This window comes from Pleurodeles waltl, chromosome 11, assembly GCF_031143425.1.
Source record: "Pleurodeles waltl isolate 20211129_DDA chromosome 11, aPleWal1.hap1.20221129, whole genome shotgun sequence".
Classification (NCBI taxonomy): Eukaryota; Metazoa; Chordata; class Amphibia; order Caudata; family Salamandridae; genus Pleurodeles; species Pleurodeles waltl.
Genome location: NC_090450.1, coordinates 911,544,475 through 911,570,964, shown reverse-complemented (window position 1 = coordinate 911,570,964; position 26,490 = coordinate 911,544,475). Strand labels below are relative to the sequence as shown.

General features: G+C 45.1%; 1 protein-coding gene across 1 annotated transcript in view; it reads left to right on the top strand.

The window, feature by feature from the left end:
* The window catches only part of LOC138266271 (ubiquitin-conjugating enzyme E2 G1-like), a 78,356-nt gene extending 57,452 nt beyond the window's left edge, over nucleotides 1-20,904 (top strand). The window contains exon 6 of the mRNA XM_069214877.1: nucleotides 20,389-20,904. The gene's annotated coding sequence lies outside the window, so the exon portion shown is untranslated. The remainder of the gene's footprint in view (nucleotides 1-20,388) is intronic.
* The last annotated feature ends 5,586 nt before the right edge of the window (nucleotides 20,905-26,490 follow it).

Here is a 26,490-nt window from a genome sequence, read left to right as displayed (position 1 = left end):
CCTCTTACTGCAAAGTATACTGTCCTCTCGAAGAGTGTGAGGTCACCTTTCGCACGCTGTACCTCAACGAGAACCCTATATTCCCTCATCGAGCCATTGCGATTGGAGAATTAGGATGGCTGACAAAGACACAAAATCAGCCACGAAGAGGACAAAGTCGGAACCTCCAATACCGGAATCTCCTGTCAAAAATGATCTCCAGGACACAGTGAACACCATTCTTAATTTTTTTTTATCTAATGCCTTACTGTAAGGAAATGCCTCCTTGGCATGGTTGCCCCCTGACTTTTTGCCTTTGCTGATGCTATGTTTACAATTGAAAGTGTGCTGAGGCCTGCTAACCAGGCCCCAGCACCAGTGTTCTTTCCCTAACCTGTACTTTTGTATCCACAATTGGCAGACCCTGGCATCCAGATAAGTCCCTTGTAACTGGTACTTCTAGTACCAAGGGCCCTGATGCCAAGGAAGGTCTCTAAGGGCTGCAGCATGTCTTATGCCACCCTGGAGACCTCTCACTCAGCACAGACACACTGCTTGCCAGCTTGTTTGTGCTAGTGAGGACAAAACGAGTAAGTCGACATGGCACTCCCCTCAGGGTGCCATGCCAGCCTCTTACTGCCTATGCAGTATAGGTAAGACACCCCTCTAGCAGGCCTTACAGCCCTAAGGCAGGGTGCACTATACCATAGGTGAGGGTACCAGTGCATGAGCATGGTACCCCTACAGTGTCTAAACAAAACCTTAGACATTGTAAGTGCAGGGTAGCCATAAGAGTATATGGTCGGGGAGTCTGTCAAACACGAACTCCACAGCACCATAATGGCTACACTGAAAACTGGGAAGTTTGGTATCAAACTTCTCAGCACAATAAATGCACACTGATGCCAGTGTACATTTTATTGCAAAATACACCCCAGAGGGCACCTTAGAGGTGCCCCCTGAAACTTGACCGACTGTCTGTGTAGGCTGACTAGTTCCAGCAGCCTGCCACACTAGAGACATGTTGCTGGCCCCATGGGGAGAGTGCCTTTGTCACTCTGAGGCCAGTAACAAAGCCTGCACTGGGTGGAGATGCTAACACCTCCCCCAGGCAGGAGCTGTGACACCTGGCGGTGAGCCTCAAAGGCTCACCCCTTTGTCACAGCCCAGCAGGGCACTCCAGCTTAGTGGAGTTGCCCGCCCCCTCCGGCCACGGCCCCCACTTTTGGCGGCAAGGCTGGAGGGAACAAAGAAAGCAACAAGGAGGAGTCACTGGCCAGTCAGGACAGCCCCTAAGGTGTCCTGAGCTGAAGTGACTCCAACTTTTAGAAATCCTCCATCTTGCAGATGGAGGATTCCCCCAATAGGGTTAGGATTGTGACCCCCTCCCCTTGGGAGGAGGCACAAAGAGGGTGTACCCACCCTCAGGGCTAGTAGCCATTGGCTACTAACCCCCCAGACCTAAACACGCCCTTAAATTTAGTATTTAAGGGCTACCCTGAACCCTAGAAAATTAGATTCCTGCAAACTACAAGAAGGACTGCCTAGCTGAAAACCCCTGCAGAGGAAGACCAGAAGACAAAAACTGCCTTGGCTCCAGAAACTCACCGGCCTGTCTCCTGCCTTCCAAAGAACTCTGCTCCAGCGACGCCTTCCAAGGGACCAGCGACCTCTGACTCCTCTGAGGACTGCCCTGCTTCGAAAAAGACAAGAAACTCCTGAGGACAGCGGACCTGCTCCAAAAAGACTGCAACTTTGTTTCAAGAAGCAGCTTTAAAGAACCCTGCAACTCCCCGCAAGAAGCGTGAGACTTGCAACACTGCACCCGGCGACCCCGACTCGGCTGGTGGAGAACCAACACCTCAGGGAGGACCCCCGGACTACTCTACGACTGTGAGTACCAAAACCTGTCCCCCCTGAGCCCCCACAGCACCGCCTGCAGAGGGAATCCCGAGGCTTCCCCTGACCGCGACTCTCTGAAACCTAAGTCCCGACGCCTGGAACAGACCCTGCACCCGCAGCCCCCAGGACCTGAAGGACCGGACTTTCACTGGAGAAGTGACCCCCAGGAGTCCCTCTCCCTTGCCCAAGTGGAGGTTTCCCCGAGGAAGCCCCCCCTTGCCTGCCTGCAGCGCTAAAGAGATCCCTTGATCTCTCATTGACTAACATTGCAAACCCGACGCTTGTTTCTACACTGCACCCGGCCGCCCCCGCGCTGCTGAGGGTGAAATTTCTGTGTGGGCTTGTGTCCCCCCCGGTGCCCTACAAAACCCCCCTGGTCTGCCCTCCGAAGACGCGGGTACTTACCTGCAAGCAGACCGGAACCGGGGCACCCCCTTCTCTCCATTCTAACCTATGCGTTTTGGGCACCACTTTGAACTCTGCACCTGACCGGCCCTGAGCTGCTGGTGTGGTGACTTTGGGGTTGCTCTGAACCCCCAACGGTGGGCTACCTTGGACCAAGAACTGAACCCTGTAAGTGTCTTACTTACCTGGTAAAACTAACAAAAACTTACCTCCCCCAGGAACTGTGAAAATTGCACTAAGTGTCCACTTTTAAAGTAGCTATTTGTCAATAACTTGAAAAGTATACATGCAATTGAAATGATTCAAAGTTCCTAATGTACTTACCTGCAATACCTTTCAAACAAGATATTACATGTTAAATTTGAACCTGTGGTTCTTAAAATAAACTAAGAAAAGATATTTTTCTATAACAAAACCTATTGGCTGGATTTGTCTCTGAGTGTGTGTACCTCATTTATTGTCTATGTGTATGTACAACAAATGCTTAACACTACTCCTTGGATAAGCCTACTGCTCGACCACACTACCACAAAATAGAGCATTAGTATTATCTATTTTTACCACTATTTTACCTCTAAGGGGAACCCTTGGACTCTGTGCATGCTATTCCTTACTTTGAAATAGCACATACAGAGCCAACTTCCTACACTTACAGCTCGCTCAAACAACAAAATTAAGTATAGAAGTCATGCAGCAAGATGTAGTGGGCATGAGATCAGACGACATACAAATGACAAACTCTCTTTTGCTGAACAACACAAGTGACCTGGAAGACACATCTGTCTACAAAAAAAGACCTGAACTTACTCCACAAAACCTCCTCATCAATCCATCAATCACTTGACGATTTGGAGGATAGAAACGGAAGGGGCAACATAAGGCTGTTTGGCCTTCTGGAAAATTGTGAAAGACAACACTGCTCGGGCATTGCCTTCCTGAAAGAAAAAATCTGTTGTGTTGTGTTATGTTAATTAATTTACAAAGTGCATGCTGCTCAGAAATAGGGCTTCCGAGTGCTAGACCAACACACATCCAACATGACCAACCGAAAGAGGCCAGAGAATAGAATAGAAAATACAAGACGAGAAAAGCCTGGTTTTCAAGGCTTTCCTAAAAGACAGATGATTCTGGAGATTCCTGATGGCAAGGGGAAGACAGTTCCATAGATAAGGGGCTTTGACCCGAAACGAGCAGCCTCTTGTATGTACTTTCTTAAAGAGGGGGGCACGGGAAGACAGTCGCTTGCCTGAGACTCGCTGAGCGCAGAGGGTGAGTCTGATGGTAGAAGGTCCTCAAACTTGCCAGAATGTGTGCCCCCTGAGATAACAAGATTTTAGTTTGTACAGAAAGAGGCAGGGCAAAACTTGTGGACAGAAAACAGCACCCTGGTTGCAGCATTCTGCCTTGCTGAAGTCTACAGACTACAGATTTACTAGCTCCCAGGTCCGGTATAAGATGTTACAGTAATCCAAGCGCAATAAAATGGCTGCCTGCACAATGACCCGATGAACATCTGGAGCAAAAAAAGCCTAGTGTAGGTTTGAGACTAAGCAAAAGACAGCAACATGTACCTGATACTGCTCTCGCCTGTGCTTAAAACATTAGATTATAGTCCATCCAAACACCAAGATTTATTTACTGTGGGCTTGGGTAAGGAAAGAGCCCCCAAAGAGGAGGGCCACCAGTTTCTGTCCCAAAGAAGGGGGTCTGTGCCGAGTCCCATGATTTCTGTTTTATTGGCATTCTGGCATAAGCAGTTTGAGTTCATCCACTCAGCTATAGCAAGCATTCCTTTGTCAAGCACTTCAAACTTGAAAGAGCTTACCCTATCCCCTCAAGACAAAATGACTGCTCTACATCAGGAGAACCACCTAGACCAATGATCAGTAAGCCCTTGCACTACCAACATGTCAAGATGATCCTAGAATTAATTTGCAAGAACAAGTTTTCTTAACTTTGAAGGCCACTGGACTACTCCAAATTCACGGTCCAAACAAGAAAATGATTTCCCTCATTCAGGTCAGACTACGAAACATGAACATACCCTTCTTATTTTCAGGTCCTAACAGGTTTTGGATCACTTACAAAGGAACTGAACATCTATTCCAGGGTCACCAAGACCAGGCCTCTTTTCTGGGCAACATTCATGAAACTGAGATGTCTACTTCGTTCCCCTCCAATTCAGGGACTTTGTAACATCAATACACTGCTTACTGCTGTATCCGTTCACCAAATTGCGTCATTATCCGAACCTGCATCCATCCGAGTGTAATCTGTCCATACATGGACACATACTGCATAAGCACACCCTATTGCTGTATTCTTGTACTAGTGTGTTAACACAAACTGGTTCCTATACCATTTTGCATTTTTATCTGAATGTAACTTGTTCACGATACCATACCACACTTACTCCTGATACCATCACACTAAGCATATCCTCTAGTCCTCTGATAACATACCCTTACCCCTCCTAGGAACACCTGGGTACTCTGCATCCATGTCCCTATCAAACCTCAGAATCACATAATATTCTGACAGTCTTTGTCTCTTTACTCGGTTATGTCACATGACTGTTTTGGTCTACACCACTGTGATTGCTCCACAGACATTAAGCCTCTGAGCTTACTTTGAAATTGATCTAAATTCTATCAAGTCAAGTTATCAAACTGTATTCCTCACCATCAGTGTTTTTATATACGCGTTACATTTTTCCATTTAAGAGTACCATGCCTATGTTTAGGCTCACTTTTATATCTCCGAACCTATCTTGTGGCACCTTGGAAATGTTTTTTGGCCTTCTCCTTGGGTCCCATGCATTTCCTTTTTCAGGTTGGGTGGGGCTGGGCTGGGTTATGGAGGCTTGGGCTCTGTTTATTTTAGATCTCTCCTCTTTCTATCTCCTTTGTGCCCTTCCCTCCCTTGGATGTTCCTGCTGTGCTAGCACCAACTGGAAATAAGCACCAACCATTCCAAAGAGATCCTAATGCAAAACAACTCTCAATAGATCCATCTTCCTTAATTATCCTATCATAACTACACAGTGTGACTGTCCTCCTCCAATACCACTTGAATCACATGGCGAAGATTGATTCTTTAAACATTCTGTTGCTTGATACAAAAGGGCTAAACCACCCTGTTAAGAGAAGGAAAATTATTGAATATACATGCAAATTCAAATGCAATATACTTAAGCTCTCTCTGGAAGAAGTAACATCTTTTAATGCACACTGGTTCTCGGAGGTCATTAGCTCACCTGTACACAAGAAGAAAAACTGGACACCTATTACTAAACAGGTGAAGATCACAGTACTAACACATCCCACGATCAGGATGGGAGATGGATACTCTATAAGCTAGCAAAATTGGGCATTGAATTTTTCCTACTGAATATCTATGCACCCAATGCCAGTGACACTGACTTTTGAAAACACACTGACAAGCTGATAGCAGGTCTTTCCAGCACTTCCCGCTTGATAGGGGGGGGGGGGGGGGGGGGGGGAATGCTTTAACCTCCCTCCAGATCCTACTATTGAGTGTAGTTCAAGAGCCAAATTCAGACCCTGCTCCTCATACAAACGGCTGTACAAAATATACTCCAAACGCTCTCTTGTAGACACATGGCACATCCAGCACCCAGACTCAAGAGATTATACTGTCTTCTCTCCACGTCACCAATCATTCTCTAGAATTTACCACATATTAGTTTCCAGCATACATGACTAGTATGATATCTGATTCATCTATTGAACCCAGAGTGGTTTTGGATCACACAGCCATTCTGACCTCATTACACTGGACAGCATTTCACTGGCAACACCACCAGCAAACTTCTAGCCCCACCCCTACTGATCCCCCTATTAGACAACGAGGGACATTTACACCTCTATGCTCATAAAATCTCAAAAGATCTTCCTAGCCTTTTATCCTACATTATATGATACAAACACTAGCATTAACTCCTTGGATAGCTTAGCATACCTCCATAAGCTTGAACTCCCTAAATTAGACCCTCAATGCCAAACTCTCCTCTTTCAGACTATTACAAAAGCAGAACTACAATCCCCTATCAAATCTCTTAAAGTTGGTAAAGCTCCTGGACCAAATGGCTTTACAGCCCAATTGTATAAACTATTCACAGGTGAGTTACAAATGCCCCTAATGGAGCTCTGCAGAAACCAGGCACATAAGAGGAAACACGTCAGAAGCGATCATAGCCGTCATACCGAAGAAGGGCAAAGATCACACCCACCCTAAAAACTACAGGCCAATCTCACTCCTCAACCTAGACCGTAAGCTTTACCCTAGAATCTTTGCTAAACGCCTTGAACCAATGTTATTGACGCTGATCGGACTGTACCAAGCTGGATTAATTATAAGCAGACTATCCAATGACAACATCAGTCTTTTAGGGCATGCAATACAGATCGCCAAAACCAAAAACTCACCAGTAGAAGCCATTGGCCTCGATGTTTAAAAAAAAAAAAAAAAGAAGTCAACAAGGTGGTGTGGCTCTTCTGCAGACATCAATGCCCTGTTTCAATTTAGGGAACCCATTCATAAAGATTGTAATGGCCCAATACGCAAATCTGACTGCCAAAATTAGGTGTAATTGTGTACTGTCTGATTCGTTCCCAAATAGACAAGGCATGAGACAGGGCTGCCTGCGTTACTCTTCCTGCGAGGCATTACTAATTTCATTCGATGAAAAACGCTTAATTGACCTTAAAATCAAGGACATCTCTCTTAGAAGAGCGGCATACGCCGACGGTGTGCTCATAATGACAGAGCATGCAGACATAGTTATTCCTGAAATATTTCAATGTTCACCAACTACTCCCTGGTCTCGGGCTGCATGTTAACATGGACAAATCAGAGGTACTTCCTCTCATATGTACCAAAGAGGTGTTGGGTTCCTCCGGACTAACGTGGCAATCCGAGTATCTTAAATATCTAGGCTTCGAGTTCAATTATGAACTCACTGAATATATGACACAATGAGTCCTTAGTTATTCAGAAGATTCAAAATGACCTAGATGGATGATCACCAAAATTCCTGACCTTGTGGGGCAAACTGTAATCCATAAAAAATGTTTATCACTCCAATTTTTAATTACCTTCTGAACATATCCCCCATGCCCTGCTCAGATGAGCTCTTCCATACCATAGACCGCCTCCTCAACAAATTCTTATGGAACTTCAAGAAAGCTTGTATCCCTCTATGAAAACTGTCTTCCTAAACTCCTAGGTGGAGGCAATCTTGCTGATTTGAGAAAATACCAGCTAGCATTTTATATCGCCCAAGGTGCAAAATGGCTAGACTGGTCCCCAGACGCTGTACTACCTTGGCTTCCTCTGGAGCAATGGCTCTCTGATAAATTGCTGCTGATTTTCCCCCCCCTTCCCCCCACCATGTCCAAAGATCATGACTTATTTGAAAATCTGATTCTGAAGCACAATACAAATGCCCTATTACCCCTTGTCCTGTCCATCTCGACTGTCTGATATTTTCATTAAACCAAATGGAAGTTTGTAGGGATTGCAAGATTCAAACACAGCCCTAAAATATCCATTGGTAATTTGTGGAGATCTAATGGAATCCCAACAGTGAAAGACCTCTGCTCCAGACTGCCCCTCCTCTCATTTTCAGATATTGGACGTAAATACAACATCGATTCCCTCTGACTTCTACAACTTCCTCAGACTTAAGGAAGCCATCTCCATACACAAGCCATTCCTTTTAAAGAAGCCTCACTCTCAATTCTTCTATCATTACTTAGGAAGCAGACACATGGCCTCTAAGATTTAGGTCAAACATAGACCCAAGACTACCTTACTATGTAATGCAACCCAAAAAAAGTGGTGCAATGACTGGACTGAAGAAAGACTACCCAATCCTACCAACATTGACTGACCAAAACTGTGGGCCTCTCTAGTCAGAAAGAAAATAAATCCAAACCTTGTACAGACCAAACTACACGTTATCCATAGAACCTTCTGGACTTCACGCTGACAAGCCTCACTAGGATTCATTAACAAAGATTCTTGTTGGAGCTGTAACTCCGAGAATGCATATCTCCGCCACATGTTATACAGAGGCACCCTGCTTCACCGTGTCTGGACCAAGGTCCACAACACTATAGACGACATCTTCAACTTTTCCTTTTCAGTATGTGACGTCTTTAACCCACAACTCACAACTGGATTACAACAAAACGACTTGTACTTAATTGACCTCATGTTCATTTGAGCTCATAAGACAATTCTCTCTTCGTGGAAATCACTGAGAAACACCTCCAACAATAGATGGTGGGAGTGGCTGAGATACATCAAAGGAGCACACAATATTCTCTCTACCAAATACCCCTGGATCTCGTCCCACAAAGCCTTATGGAACTACCTAGACTGCTTCCTCGAACTGATCAACCCCCCTTTAGACACTAACAGAGCACACCGACCTTGAAATGGAGTATCCAACTAGATAAGTCAGCTCCAACACACCCTATATAATACAATATCCCCGGCCGCTTTGTCTCTCCTCTTCACTCGCTCTTTTTAATTTCCCACCACATGGCTTAGCAAGACAGCTGTATTTGCATTGTAACCAGATGACTGTATACAACTCACTTACTTTTGCAAAACTGCACCCTTTCTCATGTATGCTTGCTTACCATGTTTTGTTGTAAAACCTTTAATAAAAACTTTTGGGGAAAATTAAAAAAGACTGTTCAAGCACTTAAGCTAGGCTGTGTGCCACAGGGATTCAGCAGGGGTACAGCTGCAGTTGGCCCTGCTCTCCTTTCTAAGCAGTAGGCTTTACCTGGCTTTTCCAGTCTCGCCATTCTGACCAGCATCCACGTGTTTTCCTGTGACACAGGCAGCCTTGGTGCTGTGAAAAATGGCTTTTGAGACTTTTTTTTTTATACTGTAAATGCAAATTGGACATTAATTTTGTATAGGTCCTTGTAGGAAGTTGGCTCTGTATGCACTATTTCAAAGTAAGGAATAGTATGCACGGAGTCCAAGGGTTCCCCTTAAAGGTAAGATAGTGGCAAAAAGAGAGAGAGCATTAGTATTATTTTGTGGTAGTGTGGTCGAGCAGTAGGCTTATCAAAGGAATAGTGTTAAGCATTTGTTATACACACACAGGCAATAAATGAGGAACACACTCAACCAGGCCGATAGGTTTTTGTATAGAAAAATATATTTTCTTAGTTTATTTTAAGAACCACAGGTTCAAATTTTACGTGTAATACTTCAAATGAAAGGTATTGCAGGTAGGTACTTTAGGAACTTTGAATAATCAAAATAGCATACACAGTTTTCTTATAAATCACATATAGCTATTTTAAAACTAGACAGTGCAATTTTCACAGTTCCTAGGGAGAGTAAGAGTTTGTTAGTTTTTGCAGGTAAGTAAACCACCTACGGAGTTCAAGTTTGGGTCCAAGGTAGCCCACCGTTGGGGGTTCAGAGCAACCACAAAGTTACCACACCAGCAGCTCAGGGCCGGTCAGGTGCAGAGGTCAAAGTGGTGCCCAAAACGCATAGGCTTCAATGGAGAAGGGGGTGCCCCAGTTCCAGTCTGCCAGCAGATAAGTACCTGCGTCTTCAGAGGGCAGACCAGGGGGGTTTTGTAGGGCACCGCGAGGGACACAAGTCAGCACAGAAAGTACACCCTCAGCAGCACGGGGGCGGCCGGGTGCAGTGTGCCAACACGCGTCTGGTTTTCAATAGGTTTCAAATGGGAGACCAAGGGGTCTCTTCAGCGATGCAGGCAAGCAAGGGGGGGGCTCCTCGGGGTAGCCACCACCTGGGCAAGGGAGAGGGCCTCCTGGTGGTCACTCCTGCACTGGAGTTCGGATCCTTCAGGTCCTGGGGGCTGCGGGTGCAGAGTCTTTACCAGGCGTCTGGATCTGAGGAGCAGGCATTCGTGGTCAGGGGGAGCCTCGGGATTCCCTCTGCAGGCGTCGCTGTGAGGGGTCAGGGGGGGGCAACTCTGGCTACTCACGGTCTTGCAGTCGCTGGGGAGTCCTCCCTGAAGTGTTGGTTCTCCACAAGTCGAGCCGGGGGCGTCGGGTGCAGAGTAGCAAGTCTCACGCTTCTGGCGGGAAATGCAAGTTGTTTTAAAGTTGCTCCTTTGTAACAAAGTTGCAGTCTTGGGTAAACAGAGCCGCTGTCCTCTGGAGTTCTTGGTCCTTCTAGAGCAGGGCAGTCCTCTGAGGATTCAGAGGTCGCTGGTCCCTGGGGAAAGCGTCGCTGGAGCAGTGTCTTTTAGAAGTGGGGAGACAGGCCGGTAGAGCTGGGGCCAAAGCAGTGGGTGTCTCTGTCTTCTCTGCAGGGTTTTTCCGCTTAGCAGTCCTCTTCTTAGGTTGCAGGAATCTCAGTTCCTAGGTTCTGGGGAGCCCCTAAATACAGAATTTAGGGGTGTGTTTAGGTCTGGGAGGGCAGTAGCCAATGGCTACTAGCCCTGAGGGTGGATACACCCTCTTTGTGCCTCCTCCCAAGGGGAGGGGGTCACATTCCTATCCCTATTGGGGGAATCCTCCATCTGCAAGATGGAGGATTTCTAAAAGTCAGTCACCTCAGCTCAGGTTGCCTTAGGGGCTGTCCTGACTGGCCAGTGACTCCTTGTTTTTCTCATTATCTCCTCCGGCCTTGCTGCCAAAAGTGGGGCCGTGGCCAGAGGGGGCGGGCTACTCCACTAGCTGGAATGCCCTGGGGTGCTGTAACAAAGGGGGTGAGCCTTTGAGGCTCACCGCCAGGTGTTACAGTTCCTGCAAGGGGGAGGTGATAAGCATCTCCACCCAGTACAGGCTTTGTTACTAGCCACAGAGTGACAAAGGCACTCTCCCCATGTGGCCAGCAACATGTCTCGAGTGTGGCAGGCTGCTAAAACCAGTCAGCCTACACGGGTAGTTGGTTAAGGATTCAGGGGGCACCTCTAAGGTGTCCTCTGGGGTGTATGTTACAATAAAATGTACACTGGCATCAGTGTGCATTTACTGTGCTGAGAAGTTTGATACCAAACTTCACAGTTTTCAGTGTAGCCATTATGGTGCTGTGGAGTTCGTGCATGACAGACTCCCAGACCATATACTCTTATGGCTACCCTGCACTTACAATGTCTAAGGTTTTGCTTAGACACTGTAGGTGCACAGTGCTCATGCACTCGTGCCCTCACCTATGGTATAGTGCACCCTGCCTTAGGGCTGTAAGGCCTGCTAGAGGGGTGACTTATCTATACTGCATAGGCAGTGTGAGGTTGGCATGGCACCCTGAGGGGAGTGCCATGTCGACTTACTCGTTTTGTTCTCACCAGCACACACAAGCTGGCAAGCAGTGTGTCTGTGCTGAGTGAGGGCTCTCCAGGGTGGCATAAGGTATGCTGCAGCCCTGAGAGACCTTCCCTGGCATCAGGGCCCTTGGTACCAGGGGTACCAGTTACAAGGGACTTACCTGGATGCCAGGGTGTGCCAATTGTGGAAACAAAAGTACAGGTTAGGGAAAGAACACTGGTGCTGGGGCCTGGTTAGCAGGCCTCAGCACACTTCCAAATCAAAACTTAGCATCAGCAAAGGCAAAAAGTCAGGGGGTAACCATGCCAAGGAGGCATTTCCTTACAGTCCTACTTTTAAGTGTGCCCTGCCTTATAAACCTAAATATACAATTTCTTTATGAAAGCAGCTATAACTGTGTTTAGCTGATATATTTCTTTCACAAAGTTATTCTAGGGTACCATGACAATGCAATCTTTAAAAAAACAATTTTTTTTTACTTATTTCCTGGCAGAACAATTGTGCATTTTGTAGTTGTAAACATGGCCGTCCGGGCGTGATTGTTGGAGGCTTCGCTTGAACCCTTCACAGAAACGCTGATCGCAGTGTCTAAATGTAAACCGACCAACAGAACTGCACCTGGAAAGGTGCAAGGAGTGCAGGACACCATGGCATAGGCACAAAACCGAGGGATTTGACTAACTTAGAACCCACAGCGATGAGATGTAGTGAGCCAACATGGCTGTGGGTGTGAACCTCTGAGCCCGTCCCCGCTATCCCTGGAGCGGACCGATAAGACGACGCAGGGGGAAAGTGGCTTGCATCCACAAATGGTCACGGACTCCAACCAGGGAGGAGAATCAATGTAGAGGGAAGCGGGTGTGCAACAATCGACTGGGTGGTCGGGCACGACCTACCATTAACTACAGACAAAAACAGTGAGCAGCGGTCTGAGGACCACAGGGTGAATACCAGGGGTAAGAAAGGTGGACTATCCGCTTCGCCCCAATAGTGAGGTGGGAATATAATGAGACCCCGAGTTGGCTGACAGGAGGCCTACAATTTCAGTTGCCTGATTCTAAGATGGCGCCCATCAGCGGAAAGCAAGGGAAAGTTAAAAGACGCTCTGGGGGCTCGCCGAAGCCCAACACCACATAACTCAACCTCCCTCCTCCTCAAACAAGCACAACCCATCACATGATAAAAGCACAACATGAATGACAGCGGCGACTCCTTTACCAAGCCCTTTAATAAGAGCTTAGCGAACCGGGCTTACTGGGCAACATGAACAAGGAGTAAGTGGCCTGGGCTGAATGCGTGGAAGCAAGTGCCACTACTAAAGGTAGCGAGGGGAAAAAAGTCTGTAATGAGATGGGGTGGCAGATATGTCACGATGGAAGCTACAGTCTAATAGGGTCTCTAACTACTTTGGACCCGCCACATCCAGACCAGACGGACCCACGCAACCACAGGCAGAAGATATGATGCTGACCGGAAGATCTCCTAAAATTGCTCCGCAAATTCACAATGAAAGAAGTGATGGCTGATATCAAGGCCACACTCAAAACCTTTAAATCCAAAATCAATACCCGATGTAGATTCAGTGGGGACCCACCCACTGGATCTCTAGGCAAAAGTCCAAGAGATGAAACAACAAATAGACCATTTGGAGGGCTAGGTCACCCAGATAAAGACGCAACTTCATCTACCGCTCCTCAAATGTGAAGATTTGGCAAAATCGCTCCCATAGGGACAACACCTGAGTGAGGGGGCTCGAAGAAGGTAGCGAAGGCCCGCATCTTTGAGGCCTTTGCGGTTGGTCTTTTCTCCACTATCTTAGGCAACGACCACCCGGAGGTCCAACTGGAACGAGTGCACAGGATAGGCATCCCCACCGCAAGTGAAGAGGCCTAGAGACATCCTTGCGAAAGTGAGTTCATTCAAGGTAAAGGAACTAATCCTCCAGAAGGCTAGAAAGCAAGACACCATCTCCTTCCAGGGTGCAGAATGCTCATTATACCAAGCTATTGCTCCAGCAACGTTAACCCGAGGACTGCAATTCCGACCAATCACGGACGCATTGTGAAAGAAAAATGTCAGGTACAGATGGACCTATCCCTTTGGCATAGCTTTCGATATCAATAGCAAACAGCATCACTTCACGGACTTTGAGGAGGCAGCAGTCTCACTAGACTTGCAGGAGAGGAGTACAAAGGAGACGGCCGGGAACTTAGACAAGACACAAAGGCGGGGGGGGGAGACATCCACCGCCACAGAGCCTTGGAAGAAACCTAAAAGGGGGAAAAGAAGCTACAAGAAATAAAGCTTTCCAGCAGATGCGAGAAAAAGGTCAGAGTGCTGCCCAGTTATGGACCACATGAGAACTGCCATCAGATCCTAGGGAGGGAGCCCTAAAGAAGAATACCAAATGAGCATGATCAGAGATCTATTGGTACCCAAGGAAAATGGACATGGCTAGAGACTGTGAGCAACAAGGCATAAGCAATGTTAACAGTTGACACTCGTAAGGTTTCATCACGTAGTCTCCGTAAGGAATGAGAGTGGATGTGTATTCACTCCCCAATATGAAGATCTCAAAATGGTTTGATATCCAGCAACATGTTTACACGTTAATAGGTCTTACAATGTTTTTATGTGTTTATTTTTTATTTTTTAGTGTCCTTACCTAGTATAGGTAGGCATAGCTGAGGATATGCAACAATGAAAGAGAATTGGAGAGGGAGGCAAGGGTCGGAGGAGGATACTGATCACCAAGGGAGAGGGGCAAAGCCAACTATAGCAACAACTGCTAGAATAGCAAGATGCTCGAACTGTTATCCTGTAATGTCAGGGGAATCACTTTTCCCCTAACAAGAAGTCACAGCTTGGGAAATACTTTGACCATCATTTTGATATAATAGCCCTGCAGGAAACTCATCTTAAGAAGGGGGATGGACATCGGTTGCACCACAAACACTACTCACAGGTATACACTGCCTCACCGACAACAAAGCATTGTGGGGTTGCCTTGATGTTCCACAACTCCATCCACTTCCAGTTGCAGGGTACGGAACAGGACAAAGAGGGCAGATAATTAATAGCCAAGGGCAATATTGGAAGGAGGACATGTACAGTGGCCACATTATACGCACCCAAAAGTGGACAAACTCAATTTCTCTTAGCTTTCCTAGCTAAGCTGGAGGGATACGCAGAGGAGGATATTCTTTAACTGGGTGACTTCAGTTTGATGAGACAGCACCCAAGACACAACTCGCCCCCAAAGAGCACAAACGTGCACCTTTGCGAATTCTGTCAAGACTGCCATTAACAAGATGGGCCTTATTGACGCATTGCACATGCTTAACCCTATGGTAAAAGATTATACTTTCTTTTTGTCTCACACAGATCCTACTCAAGGATTGACTATATATTCATGAGCCAACCCCTTCAACAAACACTCAGATCTGCAACTATTTGCTCAATTATTATCTCTGACCATGACCTGCTGGAGATTGGGCTTGACTGGCCCGCCACACCCTCTACATTTCGTAGATGGTACTTCCCTAACATTTTAACTTGTGACCCAACGCTTCGAGACGAAACGCGGAAGGCAATTATGGACTTTTTTCAGCATAAAGACCCAACTGACACTCCCTACCCCACTAATTGGGATGCATTCAAGGCAGTCATACGGGGTGAGTGCATTTCTTTAGCAGCTTCTCTACACCAATTAAAGGCCAATGAAATACGGGAGATAGAAAACCAATTGACAGTCGCAAAAAAAGGTAAAAGAAGGTTACTTCAGTCAAAAGTAAACTGTAGTTGTAAAGATAAAGGCCTGCATGGGGTAACCTGTTGACATTTACAAGGAATGTTTAGACCTCGTAAAAGTGTTTACTTTGACAGGTTGAATTACATAGTCCCATTTCAGTTGCACTTGGAATACTATTGTTGCCTCATTGGCCCTGTCCATCAGGTTCTTCCTGACCGCCATTAGCTCATGCTTTCTGATGTGGATGTCTGGGCACACATCTAGGAAAAGCAGCACCTGAAGGTTGCATAGCACCACAGTCTTGGATTGTAGGGCTTCTTGCAATATATTCTCTGCTTTCCCCAGAAAATCACAATGACCATCACTGTGCCTCCTGCAATCTCCCCATCTTTTGTTGACCATGTAGGCAGTCTGAGTGCCCTGCAAATCCTTCACTGGACATCTCCCACTTGAGTTCCACAAGGCCTTCTGGACCATTTTCAGCACCTCCAAATAATACTCCTAAGGGACTCCCACCCAGCACCCTTAGTTGGGCTCCCCACCTCTGTTTGCCCAGCAACTCACAGTTTTATAGTTTCATCAGGTTCGGTACTTAAACGCAGTAGTTTGGCATGGGCTACCATTTTATCTGCCTGTTGCCTTTTCATGTGGCACAATTTGGCCACTGATGTCGGCTCACTTTCCAGCTCATGATTTTTCAAGCCCAGCATTTTTTCTTTCACATTTTTGACAAACTTTCCAATCCTAACCATATACTCGTCTATGCTTTCATTGAACGCCATGAATAAAATGTAGAAAGCCATGTTCTCGTTTTGATAACCCCTCTAATTTTAGGTGTTTCAACTCCCTCATTTACATTCCTACTGTTACAGCAGTTTGTGGTGTAAAGAGATCAGTTTTTTCTCTTAGTCAAATTACAAATGATATAGACTGCAGCATCTCTTCTAGTTAAACCTATTATTTAGAGGGTGAGGGGCTCTCTACTAATGGCACTTTTCCATGCCCAGTTTAACTTGACAGAGTCCACAAAGAAGCAGAAGCCCCCTAGAGCAAAAGAACTGCAGTGGTCACCACCTTGGCTTACTTCTCTGCCATCCTCATGTCCGCAGCAGTTGTTTCAGTTCATGTCATGATTCACCACAGCTTTCTTCTCTGTTCTCTTCTCCCCACATCAAACATCTGGAGTCACCTGAACCCTGCCTCGATTTTGGAGGAGCAGACTCTGCTCCCCTCCTCTGCTCAGGTCTCTGCAGTTTGTGCTGGAGGAAGAATGATTAGGATAAATTGCCATCACTGGCCTTACAGAGTACCATTCCTGAGCTTAGAGCCGCCTATTCAGCTCCCCAGTTCTTTGGCCACCAGTGAAATGGGCTCCTTCGTTCTCTGCTGCTGCAGGACTGCCTAGAAAGGCACAAAAAGCAACATGGTAACTGGAGCCTTCCAAGAATCGGGCCACCTTGCACCTCTACAAAGCTACTTTTTTTTAAGCTGTGGTGTGTAAGCAGTTGCTTATTTCAGAGTTGAAAGTGACAAACTTGTAGCTTGGTGCAGGCTGACACGTCTCTTGCATACGTTTTAGAAGCATGCGTTATCTGTTTACAAGTTCTTTCATTTTAATAGTAGATGACTGTGTTTTATTAACTGATGCACAGGCAGAACTAAGAAAGGACGTAGTTTTATTGTTTTATGGATATCACACCTATCCGGTGAGAGTCTAAAGGGGGCTTTGTTCCCATGTATGTTGACAAACCATGGTAAACTTGGTTCTCCAGGGTCCATCCTAGAAGATTGTGCCTTAACCATGCTAATGACCATATTTTTAATTAAGTGGAAAGAGGTGGGGTGGAAGCTTATTGAGTCCAGTATGTCACACCGTATTTATATGGATGACTAGAATGGTTGCTAAATTTTGTTATATGTACCGCAAGCTCCCAGTACTCATTGAGGTGGATCAGGTTTCCTGCACTGGCCTTGTCGTCAGTTCTTATTGATGGTTCTTCTGAGCTTTTGAGATTGTTTGTCTCTAGAACCTATATATTATATTGCTTATTTTAATACTCTAATAGCTTTACTTGATTTTAAACTTTCAATCTTGCTGGAAATCCGACTATTTTCTTCCTGTCCCTTTTTAGAATGTATTTATTTGCATTTCAAACATTCCTGTGTTTCTTCGTTTCCTTCTGTGTCTGAGAATGCAGCCACCTTTTACAGTTATACATTATCCTTTTATTTCTTTTTCTCTCTATATTGCATCATAATCATATGTGTAGTACTATTTTTAAATTATCCGCAATTGACAGCCTTGAGGTGGTCTTGCACCTCGTACGCTATATCCATGTTGTGTTGAGAAGTACCTCGATAGAAATTTCCTAGCATATCTTTACTATAAACAACTCTCCTTCTTTTGACTACATCTCTCTTTAGGATATCTATGATTTAATATTCCCTTTCTGTTAACTTTTCTGCAAGACCTCCTTTTTCTACCCCCTCACTTGTCACACACCAAAATTTCTTAATTTGGCTTGCAATAGAACATTCCCGTGTTGCTACAACTGATTTCCAACAATCCCTGCTTTTTAGTATGCTCCAGTTTTAAGTAGGGCTTCCATTTATTTTCTCCTTCTCTTGATCTTTACTTGTCTTGTAAAAACTGCTTGAGCTCCTAATGTGGTTTCTCCAACCCCTTCTCTCCTTGCAGGTTTTTTGGGACTAAACAGTCTTATGTTTTAAGGGTCACTTTTTTCCTTCCATTCTTATATTTGTACCATTTCCTTCCTGCAACCTGCTTGCAGAAACCAGATATTGAAGTGTGCGCAGCGGGAAGAAAGAGGTGTGGCACTGTTATATTTAAACCGTGCCATACCTATTTTTCTGACATTTTTTTTCTGCCTTTTGGTTTACGAATCTTTCACCCCTATTTGTTTCATGTTTGGTGGTTCTGTTAGTTGGTTATTCTAGAGGACTTCAACCACAGCGTTGGTTGCGTCATACACATTTGTCTCATTTAGTGATGATAAATGTTGAAACCTAAAGCAGGGGATACGTGTGACTCCTTTACCACAGCAGTTTTTTTTCTTTTCAGTTTGGTTTCTGTTAATGACTTTTGTCTTTAATTTGGACCTTCAGTCTTAACTTTCCTGCTCCTTTTAGGTTGTTTGTACGCTTCTCTTTTAAACATAGGATTTTGTATTGTCTCTTGGTATCCCTTCTCTACGCTTTTAGATCTTTCTTTTTTTTGCACTGTTTGCTGGTTGTTTGTGTTTCCCAAGACTTTTGTGTTTTCTTTACATGTGGCCCATGCACGCTGTTAAGATTGACTGTATTTTAACTCTGACCCCACTTCCTGCCATTATTCCCAACATCTTCTCCCCCGTGGTTTCAAGCATGAGCTTCAGGTCAGCATGCCTTCCTAAAAGTAAGCTCCATGTCTAGGCTAGCGACTTTAATGGATGCATTATTGGTTCCTGTCACTATTCTTGTGTTACCCTTTGCTGCCTCACCATTATTTGTGGTGCCGCACTTATGCAATAGCCAAACAAATCCCTCCCTTGCATTTATTGTTTAACCTGTTCTTTGTTATAACCATGGTACTGTATCTCACTCCTGTGTCTCCTGCCTCTTGCCTTCGCCTCATCTGATCTGCTGGAATGATGAGTTTATTTCAGGATGTTCTTACTCTTCCAATTCTGTGGACACCAGATATACAAAGTGTAGTTCCTTCTGTATGTGCCTTTTGACCAGGATTTCATAGAAGACAGGAAAAAGAAATTTATATATTCTGCCTTAGTGGTCTAATCAAATCTGTGCCATAGGATGCAACCCACAACATCTAAATTACTTGGTTACATTAATTTCCTTTAACATCATGCAAGTGCCTTCCTACATTGTCAGCTTAGCATCATAAAATGATAAAATTGAAAAATACAGCCATTATCTAAGCTCCTGAACAAACGCAAGGCTTCTTCAGTCAAGGCACCTCCTTGGTTGTTCCAGTATTGTAAGCCGGAATCTGCATGCCTTATTGCTCTCTAAAACATTATCGAGTCCTACTGAGTAGCTCTTTGAGGCTTTTTGGCCTTCCATATCTCTGAGTGAGGCTCAAAATGACGACTCTGTGTTCTGGTAGGAGACGCTGTATTGTGACCAGCTTTTCCCTACTGGGAACTAGTGTCTGGTTCATCTTGTTATTTTAAGCGCTGGTACCAATTATCAATTAATAATTTGGTTTTAGTTAAAGTTGTTGATTAAGGTACTAACCAGACCCGTAATCACCATCTCAGTTGTAATTGACTAATCAATTCCAGCTTGCAGTGTGGCAAGAAATTAAGACCAAAGTGTATTTTATATATCACTCGGGTCCGATATATATATATATATATATATATATATATATATATATATATATATATATATATATATATATATATATATATATATATATTTTTTTTTTTTTTTAAATTTCAATTATTGTGGGTCATTTAAGACTTTCATTTAGTAGAGAAATCGTGCAGAGGGGACGGTGAGGGTAAACATACAATAATGGCCTGTTTCTCATTTTTCTGTGAGGTGTGCCTTACTTTCAGCATACACTTGACTTGCTCATGGATTTCCCAGAGTAACTCACACTTACTCATAGAAGAAAGATTTGTAAATTTGCCCATTGTGATGATCCGTACCAAGTAACCTTTTTCAGGTCTCTCTCGGCCAGCCAAACGTATTTAGTCACAGTATTTCAGACCAACCAAATGGTGGTCAAATTATAGAACAGATTGGCTGCTTTTCACACTGTTATTTATATTTTGAGTTCATTGTGTCTGCCCAGGCCACTTCTAATGTGTGTCCCCCTAGAAGCTCAACTCTTTATTGATCATTATGCATGTGCTTATTAACAACAATACAGTGGACTACAGCAACAGTTTTCATCGTTCTTCCCCTTGTTTGTGACTTTTGGTATTTGTCAATCAACTGCTAGCAGTAGAACACTACATATCAATGACTTAGTGATGGAGAGGTACAAAAATCTTTAACAGCTTCTTGTCTCTTTCATTTCAGATTTCAGCGCAAGAACATCTTCTCAGTACTTGATCCTTAAGCAATAGTTTTCACTTTGTGGATAAGAAACATGGGGATTTCATGCTCTCGCCGTGAGCTTGAAATTTTGTATTTCATACCCCTTTTCTCTTCCTCCTTCTGAATACTTTGCCTTTTTTTGAGTTTTTAGTGTATTAACTGCATAAATTATGAAATGATTGGTATTCAATCCCGCCTAGGACTGTACATTTATTTATTCCAAATAAATATACCTTTTGAAAATGTAATTTTAAAATGACTTTTATATGTTCCCCTTTATGCAGTACATAATGTTTGCAAATGTCTTTTTTGACCCCTCCACCCCATGTCTTTATCTTGTTGGTGTAGTTTGGAAAGGATTTTTGTCACTGTTGGTTACAATAGGCTATTTGTTAATGCAATTCTTGGTTATTAAATAAAATATTTTTTCAGCAGTTTTGATAATGCACAAGTTGAAGCTCCGTTTCAGCTGGATCCAATAAAGTTGTGTATATTTTGTCTGATTTGTCAAACCTGTTTCTCTACTCCATAGCAGCTGACTCTTCAGAGTCCAAAGATTTATTAAAGCATGACTAAATCTCAAGCACCACAATGCCATTTAAGTGGCATATGATCTGTCTTGCCTTAAAATGCTTCAGTACAGGAGGTAATAGCACACCTGGCCATGTTAAACCCATTGCTAGTACGTGTCAAGTTTCAAGTTTCCAAGCATGCTTTCCTTGCTAGGAAAGGATGGAACTGTCCTATGTGCTCACCCCTAAAATAAGGAACAGCGTGCCACTGACCTTCAAGCTACAATGCTCCATCTAGCATTTTTCAAACTTTTTGAATGCTCACTTGCAACAACAAAAGAACCTTTGTCCTTTCAACTGCTAGTCTTGGTGTTAAGATGGGTACATGGAGGCAATGTGTTTCCCTCCGTGCAATACATCCACTGTCATATTGCACCTGGTATTCAAAAGAAATAATGTATGTTGGACCGGGCCCTATGTGCAGGGTCATCCCCAAGCTTTTTGCCTCCTTCCTCCTATATTGTCTGACCTGTTTTGTTGGCTTTAGGACTCTGGGTACTTTACCACTGCTAACCAGTGATAAATTGTAAATGCTGTCTGTGTACATTGTGATTCTGATTGGTTTTCCATGGTTGGACATTTGATTTACTAGTAGTTCCCTATTAACGTGCACTATGTGTGCCCAGAGCCTGTAAATCAAATGCCACTAGTGGGCCTGCAGCACTAATTGTGCCGCCCAAGCGAGTAGCCCTGTAAACATGTCTCAGAGCTGACACTGCAGTGTCTGTGTGTGCAATTCCAAACTGCCATGTCGACCTGGCAAGTGCACATACTTGCCAGGCCCAAACTTTACCTTTTTGTACATGTGAGGTTCCCCTAAGGTAGGCCCAAGGCAGCCCCATGGGCAGGGTGCAGTGTATTTTAAAGGTAGGACATGTACTAGAGTGTTTTACATGTCCTGATACTGAAATACTGCCACATTTGTTTTTCACTATTTCAAGGCCTATCTCACCCATAGGTTAACATGGGGATTGCATTTAAATTCCTCTTAAGTGTAATTTCCCACTGGGAGCTGATATATGTGTGGAGTTTGGGGTCTCTGAACTCACAATTTAAAAATACATCTTTTAGTGAAGTTGGTTTTTAGATTGTCAGTTTGAAAATACCACTTTTAGAAAGTGGGCATTTTCTTGCTTGACAACTCTGTGCCTCTACTTGGCTGCTGAATCCATATCTGGGTCAGACTGACAGTTAGGCTGGTTGTGAATTCACTCTAGACAGTGACGCAAAGAGAGCAGAGATGTGTCCTGCAAATCCTGATTGGTCCTCCTGGGCTTGCGTGGGAGGATCTGACCCCTGCACCTGAAAGGGCTGTGCCTGTCCTCACACAATGTAGTCTCCGACCCCCTGGAGTACTCCTGGAGCAAAGACTGGGCAAGGTAGGATCTTGTGAACAACAGAGACTTTCCTTTGAGGTTTGCCTACTTCAAAGGCGGAAATGAGTATAAGTAGTTGACCCAAAACCCCAGACACTTAGAACACTTTGAGATCAAGAGAAACCTCTGCCAAGGAGAAAAGCTGAAGAGATCTGAGGAGTACTGTCCCTTTGCTGTGTGCGCTTTGCTGAGTTGCCCTGCAGTTGCTGCTTCTGCTGTGGAGAGGACAAAGACTAGACTTTGCTGTGTATACTGTTTGTGAAATTTCTCCAAGGACTTGAAGTAGAGCTTGCCTCCTGTTGGTAGTCTTAGGGACACCAAAGAATTCAAGTTCATCTGCATACAGCAGTGGGAACTATGTGTTTGTGCTGCAACCGAAGAACAACCATCACACTGCTGCCTGCGCTGTGACCTGATGGCACCACATGGAGCCTCACCTCTGTTTTGCACCATAACCCTGGTCTCACCGACACTGCCACCTGATGCCGTCACCGAGACGTTGCTTGCACATGACCTGTGGTCCCTGCATGTCCCATTGCCTTGCTTCACACTGATGACACTGCTGTACGCTGACACTGCTGCCGCTGCCTGCACCATGGCCTGTGGGCACTGCTTGTGAGGTACATGAAGCGTTGCCCCGCCCTGCAGTGCAGCCCCGGTCGACGGACGCCAGTGCCATTGACAACAGTATTGTCAACAGATGCCACTGCGTGCACCGTGACCGCCTCACAAAGCCTGCGTGGCACCGCAGCCTTGGGCCTACCAAAGACAGCACTTCAGTGATGACGACACTGCTGCCTGCGCAAGGACCTGGAGACACTGCACATCGCACCGCCCTGCTTCACACCGCAGACCTGGTCTCACCGATGCCTTCACCGAGCCGCTGCCTGCACAGTGACCTGTGGGCACCGCACATCGCATTATCTCGCTTCGCACCGCAACCCCTACAGCATCAACACCAGCGCTACTGCTTTTGTCATCATCCTGGAGTTCGATCTGCAACGCGTGTGAATTCAAGGGCCCAACGACCCCTGCACTGATCCCCGGAACAGACGCCAGCGACGCCGCACTTTGGATCTCATCGCAGGGATTGCGATCCCCTACATTTCCAAGGTACTGTTTGCAGGACTTCCTGACACTGTAACTGGCCTGCAACCTCGTGGTCGGCCTGAACTGTCGGTTTTGTTGCTCACGATGACTTGATGGCGCCAGACTGAGTTATCAACTTCAAGGAACTGTATTTTTAAGTTCATTCTTGCAAAATTCAGATCTTTATTACTGTATGTTGAATTTTTCTCATTTTGTTCTTGTTTTACAAAGATAAATATTGGCTATTTTTCTAAAACTGGTGTGGTGTCTTTTTGTAGTGTATTTCGGTATGTTATGTGCAGTTGCTTTACACATTGCCTCTGAGGTAAGCCTTACTGCTTGTGCCAAGCTACAGAGGGGGTGAGCAGGTGTTATCTTAGGTGTGTGACTCTCTTATCCTGACTAGGAAGAAGAGTCCCTATTTGGACAGAATGCAAGCTACTGCCAAATAGAGACTCCCATTTCTAACAATGAATAATTAAGTCCAGTGTTGTAAAGTTTAAAGAGTTCAAGAATCCATCTCTGTGCTGATAAAATTATTGGTACAGTGGTAGTGTTGGTTTGTAAAATGGCAGTAAAGGGATTTAAGCAGGAGTTATTAATCAGAAATATACTTGATTGCAGCACAATTACATATGAGGGGCAAATGTGAACACAGTTGTTGTACCTCTCCAAATATTTGAGGGGAATTCTTCAATAGAGACTGAAGTCTACCCCAAAATGATGCTTTATTTACTTAATATCTGTGCTGGAACACCACCAAAGTTGTGGAGATCCTAGAGAAAGTGCATGAGTTGATCAGTATACTGTGACAGGGCCCATTTAAATCTCTTGTATTTTAATCATATGTTTGCCTGCAAATTATTTTATTTCTTTCTATTAGAAAGTAAAATTTAGATACACGAAAATGTGTAAGCATCATTTCTGCCTCCTACCTTGGCTGGCATATTTTTGTTTATATTTTGGTTGTTGCAAAGTTAGTATGGATTCTTACAGTGAAGGCTCAAATGTCTACATGTGAATGATATGACACATGTTTGGCATCTGTGGCAATAGATACACATGTTGTGCATACTCCTGGCATATAGTGTTTCGTCCAGAGTGGTGTAAGTTATTTTTCTTCAAAGAAGTATTCCTAGGGATGAGATTCAGTGACTCCTGTCTGTGATAATGCACATGGGCATTGACTCCTTTGTTAGATTGTTTTCTCTCTGACGTCAGGTTTGGACGTGTGTCTTCGCTCCGTCTGTCGACTTGGTTCGGTTTTTTTCCTACTTTGTCTCAATTCGACAATATTGTCCTCATTCATACTTTATTGATCCTAGCATTTTTGTTGGTTCTTCTGCTTTGAGCCTACCTTCCACGCAGTACCGAAGGTAATACTACCCTGATGGAACAAACTCCATTCTGCTTCTGTCCTCGGCGCCACACCAATTGTCCACACACTGACCAACACCACATGTGCAACCTTTGCCTCTCTCCGGATCATCGTGAGGCCGATTGCAATGCCTGCAAGTCCTTCCGCTCCAAGAAAACTCTTCGAGACAAAAGAGCTAGTCGGCTGCAGCTGGTCCACAAGACGCTCTGATATCATTGGAGAGGAGCATACACAGGAGGAATGTGTGGAGGACTAGGAAGCCTTTTCTGTTGAGAATGTCCAGTCCAATATCGAAAGCCACTTCTGCCCAGTGCATGAGTGCTGTGGCCCCTCCAACCCAACATAAGAACTTTAAAAAGACTTTCCAGCCCCTTGTTGCGGTCGCTGGCCCATCACTGCCACCAGTGTCTGTACCGAAAAACTGCTTCAAATGCCCCACCTTTTGGCTCGGCACTAAAAACAAGCACTAAAACCAAAGCTGCATCCTCTGCTTCAACCTCCATTTCTTTAGGCCGGGAGATCGTTTTGGTTTTGATCCAAACCTCTGTACCCATCCTCCAGCCTTGACTTCAGTGCCGACCAAACCACTCAGACTGAAACCTTTGGTGCCGAGATCTTCGGAGTCGGAGACAAGAAAATTGGGCCAGTCTTCTAGCCTCTGTCTGGTTGAGCCAGTTTTGGGGACACTGGATGCTCTGCAACACAAACTCCAAATACAGGCGGGCACAGACCAAATCTTTGCTACACCTTCCTCCCATGTGCTTCCTAAGTGAAAACTGTCTGCAGGAGGCCTTGGACGTCCCGGCCCCTTCCAAGAGGAAAATCAGGGACAAGGCTACCAGCCCTCCATGCAGGCCTTCTACACCAAAACCACCTCCTTGCCATGCCTCCGTTTTCAATTCTCCCCTCCACCCATTCCCCCACTTCACCCTTAATGGTGGGATTATACACCTCCAGGATCTCCACTGTTTTTCACTGGGGGATTAGGGTCGGCCTCAGGATGACAAAGATTCTTGGGATGCATATGATCATGATCCTGTTCCTTCCAACAACCCTGACCTATACCCCGCATGCACCTCACCACCTGGGGACACTACCACTTACCAACAGGTAGTCACTAGGAAACTGCTTTCCACAACGTGGAGCTGCATAAAGATCCCATCGAGCAGGACTTCCTGTTTGACACTCTTACAAGCACTCATAGGGACATACAATATCTCCCCGGCATGCAGAAGATATTTTCATGGAGCCTGTCCACTACAGAATAATCACGCCAGGGGTAGACAAGAATATAAGGTGGCTCCCTCTGACCTGCTCTACATACCAACACAGGTGCCACCCGACTCCATTGTGGCAACAACAGCCCGTAAACGAGCAAACAGTCAGGCCACTGAGGATTCTCCTCCTGAAAAGAAGAGTAAGAAAATAGATGCTGCGGGGAAAAGAGTGGCTGCACAGGCCGCATAGCCAATTCCCAAGCCCTCTCAGCCGAGTATGACTGGGCTCATTGGGATTAAATGGAGGAGCCCTTCCAATTCTTACCTGATGAACATCGCAAAAGGAAACAACAGAAGGTTGCTGAGGGGCAAGTCCTTGCCAACAATTCATTCAGGTGCACCCTGAATGATGCTGACAGCTCATTGACTCTTGAAAACTACAGTACAAGAAA